The sequence below is a fragment of the Triticum dicoccoides genome, chromosome 1B (genome assembly GCF_002162155.2).
Source record: "Triticum dicoccoides isolate Atlit2015 ecotype Zavitan chromosome 1B, WEW_v2.0, whole genome shotgun sequence".
Classification (NCBI taxonomy): domain Eukaryota; kingdom Viridiplantae; phylum Streptophyta; class Magnoliopsida; order Poales; family Poaceae; genus Triticum; species Triticum dicoccoides.
This window is the reverse complement of record NC_041381.1, coordinates 636,697,807-636,704,610: the sequence shown is the minus strand read 5'-3', so window position 1 is coordinate 636,704,610 and position 6,804 is coordinate 636,697,807.

Here is a 6,804-nt window from a genome sequence, read left to right as displayed (position 1 = left end):
TGGTCCGGGCGACGACGGCGGTGACGTGTCGCGCGCCGATTGGCCGCAGCGACGTGGCGGCGGGTGGTGGACATGTCCGGCGCGACGCGGACATGTCCGGCGGCTGCGAGGGAGAGGGCTAGGGTTTCGGGGGTTTGGACTGCGAAATTTCGGGGGAGGGGTGTTTATATAGGTAGAGGGAGTTAGGAGAGTCCAAATGAGGAGCGGTTTTCGGCCACGCGATCGTGATCGAACGACCGAGAGCATGGAGGGGAGTTAGGTGGGTTTTGGGCCAGTTTGGAAGGGGGGTTGGGCTGCAAAGAGAAAGAGGCTTTACGGTTACCCGGTTAACCGTTGGAGTACCAAACGACCTCCAAATGGCACGAAACTTGACAGGCGGTCTACCGGTGCTATACCAAGGCCGCTTGGCAAGCCTCGGTCCATTCTGAGGATGTTTAATACCCGCACACAACGAGAGACGAAAGGGGAATGCCGGAGGGCATAGGAGCATCGGATCGCGAAACGGACAACGGGGAAAAGGCTCGAATGCATGAGACGAACACGTATGCAAAATGAAATGCACATAATGACATGACAATATGCAACACGCAAGCAAATGACATTGCAACGACGGCGAATAACTGGCGGACACCTGGCGCATCGGAACTGGGGCGTTACAACACTCCTCCACTAACAAGAGATCTCGTCCCGAGATCTTAGGACCGAGACGGAAGGGAAAAAGGATGAGGTGAAACAAGAACTCAAGAGAAGAAGCAAGAATCGAGAGCACTCGAGAATAAGAGAGGGACGACGAGAATGACGAGAATCAAAACTCACGGAATCAGATAGACTAAGAAACCACTCTGGTTAGAACGAGATAAGAAACGAATAAGACTGAAAGGATTTAGGCAGAACTCTGACTGAACAAGGAAAGAATAGAACATGAGCTTCACCCAAAGAGATTGCACTTGACGAGATGAACAATGCAATGCCTCCGAAAGAATTGAATGAAAAGAACTTAGAAGGAAAGGTTGAACGAAGTTGAATATCTGAGAAGAACGAAGAAATGCAAAACTCCACTTCGGAAGAAAATGAAGAATTATTTGCACTTCGAAAGGCAAGAAGGAAAGATACTTGAACTCCTCCAACAAAATCTTGATGAACTCTTGTAGACAGAATTAAATCATGAAGAACCACCATGAAGAACTCCGGTAACAAAAGGATGATGAGATAAAATTGAAGGATGAAAGAATAAGATGAGCCTTGCGATGATTTAGATGGAGGTTCCGACAAAATAGTCGAGGAAAAATTGAACTCCGGAAAAGAAAAGATGAAAGCACTTGGAACTAGAATTTATTCATCATGAACAAACTCCGAAGAAAAGGTTGAATGATAATCAAGGAAATAGAATCTGAAAGAACCACCGTTGGAAATGAAAAGGAACGAACAAAAAAGAAAGAATCGCCGGGAAGAATTAGAAGAACCAATATGCTAGAGGGGATTTAGATGCACAAGAACGAAGAGATGGCGATCTGATTAAAGAACACTTGAACGAAGCACCGGGATAAATATAGAACGATAACTGGAATGATGGCCTCCGGTGAAAAGAAACGGGGAAACAACTTCTGACAAACTCTGGATGGGTAAGAAAAATATCTGACAAACTGAAATAATTCGAGAGGATGATATGAAGCTAGAACCACGAAACTTCGAGAGAACGAACAAGATTTAGAGGAAAAACTCTTCTTCGATCTTCAACTGATGACGGGAAAAAACACCACCAAAATTGCTGAGATACTCCGGGAGAATGAAAACCGAAAAGGTTGAGCCAACAATGAAATGATTTGAAATCGATCTTGGAAATAGCTTCTGACTGATGAAATTCATTCTTACGTCTGACTCCGAAAAGAATTGAGAATAACTCCGGGGGAATTAGAAGAGTCAGGTAAGATCCTGGAAAAAACCTGTGGGTTAGGGCCCACTGAAGAGATAACACCGTTGGAAAGGGATGTTGAATAGATAGATGATGCACCGGAACAATTAAAATATTTGAATGAGGTGACAACCTCGAATTAATTCGAACACAGACGAATCTCCTGAGATGTCTTCCGAACTCCGGAATGATTGAATGGCGAGAGGCAAACGAGCAGGGAAAACACTTGATCCAAGGAAAAGAATGTGGTCACCCGAAAAAATTGAATTGAATCCACCGGAGAAGAAAAGAGATGAAGAATGTCCACCGAGACGAGAATTCACCGGTTGAAACAATTGACGAAAGACTGAAGAGGCTCCACACGAATGAAATTGATGCTCGAAACAGACTCAGGCTCCGGGAAGAAGAGGGTGGGAGGGCGGGAAAACAAAGACAACTTGGAAGGGGAACCGACGAATATCTTGAAGAGGAAACACTGGTTGAAAACATTTAGGAAAGAAAGCAAAAACTTCGCACGAGTAGGATGGATACTCGATTACGGACTCCGGTTCCGAGAAGAAGGAGGGAGGGCGGGTGGGAAAGAAAACAACTGAGGATTGAAATCAATGATGAAGAGGGTCGAGTCAACTTGACGAGAAATGCATCGGATGAAAAGAGCTGAGTAACAACTACCGGAAAACCAACTGCGTGATCCTAAAGAAAATTTGAAGGGGAAGAGAAGCAATTCAAAACACCTACGTCAAGATTCCTTACCAGAGCAACGAAGGGGCTGAGGAGTAAAAAGAATTCCTACTCTCCGATATAACTAGACTCAGAAAACAGTTTTCTTCTAGACTCAACAACGGCCAAACTACACGATCAATCAAGGGGGCTCCTAGGGTCGATCGAGGCTCTGATACCAACTTGTCACGCCCAATATGCGACCCTATCCAAAAGGAACTCGAAGGTCCCACCAAGGATAGACCCGCATATTGAAACGCTTTTGCAAGGTGGATATCATTACATCAACATTACATAATAGATGGGGATACATACAAGAGGCATACAATGCCACACGAATACAGCATCACAATACATAAGAGCATCATCCGACTACAGATGAAACACAAACAGAAACTCAAATGACATCCACCCTGCTAGCCCAGGCTGCCGACCTGGAACCTATCCCTGATCGAAGAAGCAGAAGAAGAACTCAACACAAGCAAGCATCGCTCTCGCGTCATGATCATCGCACAACTTGTACCTGCAACTATTTGTTGTAGTAATCTGTGAGTCACGAGGACTCAGCAATCCCATTACCATGGGTATCAAGACTAGCAAAGCTTAAAGGGAAAGGAAGGGGTAAGGTGGTGAGGCTGCAGCAGCGACTAAGCATATATGGTGGCTAACATACGCAAATAAGAGCGAGAAGAGAGCAAAAGGAACGGTCAAAGCTAGCAATGATCAAGAAGTGATCCTGAACTCCTACTTACGCCAAACATAACCCAGAAACCGTGTTCACTTCCCGGACTCCGCCGAAAAGAGACCATCACGGCTACACACACGGTTGATGCGTTTTAATTCGGATCTGGTGTCAAGTTATCTACAACCGGACATTAACAAATTCCCATCTGCCTATAACCGCAGGCACGACTTTCGAAAGATTATACCCTGCAGGGGTGTCCCAACTTAGCCCATGACAAGCTCTCGCGATCAACGAAGGAATAGACCTTCTCCCAGGAAGACCCGATCAGACTCGGAATCCCGGTTTACAAGACATTTCGATTATGGTAAAACAAGACCAGCAAAGCCGCCCGATGCACCGACAATCCCGATAGGAGCTGCACATATCTCGTTCTCAGGGCAACACCGGATAAGTCAAGCTACGAGTAAAACCAGCCCTCGAGTTGCCCCGAGGTGGCCCCGCAGGTTGCTCGGTTCGGACCAACACTTAGACAAGCACTGGCCCGGGGGGGGGGCTAAAATAAAGATGACCCTTGGGTTGGCCGACCCAAGGGAAAGGGATAGGTGGTGGTGAGGCAAATGGTAAAACCAAGGTTGGGCCTTGCTGGAGGAGTTTTATTCAAAGCGAACTGTCAAGGGGGTCCCATAAATCACCCGACCGCGTAAGGAACGCAAAATCCGGGAACATAACACCGGTATGACGGAAACTAGGGCGGCAAGAGTGGAACAAAACACCAGGCAAAAGGCCGAGTCTTCCACCCTTTACCAAGTATATAGATGCATTAATAATATATGAGATATTGTGATATCCCAACCAAAATCCTGTTCACCATGGAGAAATCTTCAACTTCACCTGCAACTAGCAACGCTATAAGAGGGGCTGAGCAAAGCGGTAACATAGCCAATCAATGGTTTGCATAGGAAAGGTTTCAAAGGTTAGAGGTTCATGGCAATTTGGGATGGCTTGAATAAACAGGTGATAGGTAACGCAGCATAGCGATAGAACGAAACAACTAGCATAGCAATGATAGTAGTGAGATCCAGGGTAACGGTCATCTTGCCTGAAATCCCGCTAGGAAGAAGAACGAGTCCATGAAGAAGACGAACGGATGAAGCCGAACCAAGCGAAGACGAACGAATCCTCACGAACGCAACGAAATAGGAACTTACAAGAAGAAGCACACAACATGGTAAACACACCACACATGAACAAGGCATGATGCACAACAAGCATGATGCATGACAAGGCTACATGAAGCTACTCATGGCAAGAGATGATGCAAACAAGAGCAACACATAAGGCAAGTTTAAATGAGGCCGGGAATAATATATAACAATTCCGGTAAGTCCTCATATGCATATTTCGAAATTGGTCTAGATCTGAATAAACCTTATGTTCAAGTTGTTAAACAGCAAGTTAAGATGCACAAAGATGATCTACACGAGATTCTAGTCAAGTTACATATAAAGTTCATTAGATTCGGAGCTACGGCCTAGAAGATATGAGCAAAACAAGTTAAACATGGCATTGATGCAAAATGCACCCAAACATCAAGCAAACACCTCAAAACATGGATGCTACATGATAAAATGGAACTACATGCAATTCTAAGCAAGTTTCATATAGAGCACACTCAAAATGGAGCAACGGTTCAACACATGCACACTATACAAGTTTAAAGGGCAAGCTGTCCAAAACCGCGACTAGGCATATTGCAAGCATCAAAACAACATGCTACAGCACCCCAACATGAAAACAAAAGGCATGAAAATGATGTACACGTAAAGCATTACAAAACATGAACACTGAGCTATCTCCAGAAATCACTAGAACATACTCAAACACACATGGTAAGATTGCAAGTTATAACAATTTCAGACTTTGCAGAGAATAACAGCACGATGCAATGTTCAGAGCTATCAAACAACATGTTACAGGAACTTATTATGGCAAACAAAGGCATGGCATGAATCTACTAAATGCATAGATCAAAAGTCCCTTGCTGACCATCAGACAAAAAGGAACAGAAAATATGATGACACCCATGTAAACATAGCAAGTATTTATACAGATTCAAACATGGCAGGAACTTAATTATGAAGGCATGTAGATGAGCTTGTGCAACCCACTACAGGGCATTACATGGTATGGAAAGGCAACCAACAGTAAGAAGGCATGTTTGTGAAGCTAAGCATGGCAAGAGCAAGGTCATAGGGTGCATGGATCACTAGGAAAACACATGGAAACAAGTGAACTTAATGTAAACAGGCTGACAACAACATTTTCAAGCAACTTTGGAGCAAGATATGAACAAGCTACAGCAACCTATAAATGCATCCAGGGGCATGGATGGATAGAGCATGACATGTAGATCAAAACATGTTTATAGAACATCTCCAGATTATGCATAGCATGATTAGTAGCAACATGTTTATATAGCATCACGAAATAACACATTTAGCCTAGCAAAACAGCAACATCATGAACCCTACTTAACAAGCTCGATTCACTCACCACAAGTCATTGCATGACAAGATAAGCATAGCATCATCAAGAAGACATGTTTTTATAACAAACCAAGTCAAGAACAAGTCCATAGCATGCAAGGATCAACTATAGCAAGCTTGGCCAAATTGAATAACATGTAAACAATCTGCCAGGAAACATTTTGAAGCAAAATAGAGCACGAAAATGACATGCTAGGCTACTCCATAATTGCAACAAAGGGCATGAATGGATAGACAAAAACCTATTGTTCAAAACATCCTTACTGAAGTATCTCTAAATATGCATGGAGCTCTCTGTAGCATCAAGTTTACATGGCATCAAAATAACAGTAGAACAGGGACTAAAATCAGCAATATCACGATGCCTAGTTTGCATGCTTGTGCTAGTCACCACATTGATCACAAAAATACATGGTAAGCACCTCTATAAAGAAGACATAACATAGTTCAAAACACATGAAGACATCAACCTCATAGGATGCACACATCAATCATGGCGAAAATGACAAAAGAGCTCGTTCTGTTAACAGACAGCAGAAAACATTATGAAGCACTCTTACAACGATGATTCAGGCATCCAGATGACCTCAAATGAATATGATGCAATGGAATGAAATGATGTACTCGTTGAGGCGAACAATTTGACATATTACACGCATGAAACGGAGCTACGGATGCAGAGATACAGCAGGTCAAACATGGCATGATTATGTTAGAAAACAGGGACTTAGAAGAATTTCAACCTCGCGGGGAAAAATCAACCGCCGCGGCACGGATTCCGAGGCAGGCCGAATTTCGCCGGAGAACACGCCGGGGATGGCGGGGTCGCCGGAGACGGGCGGATCCGGCGGGAGGGAGGGGCGCGGGCGCAGCGCGGCGACGCCGGCCGGCGAGGAGGATGAGGGGGCGACGGGGTGGCTCGGGGCCGAGCGGGGGAGGCG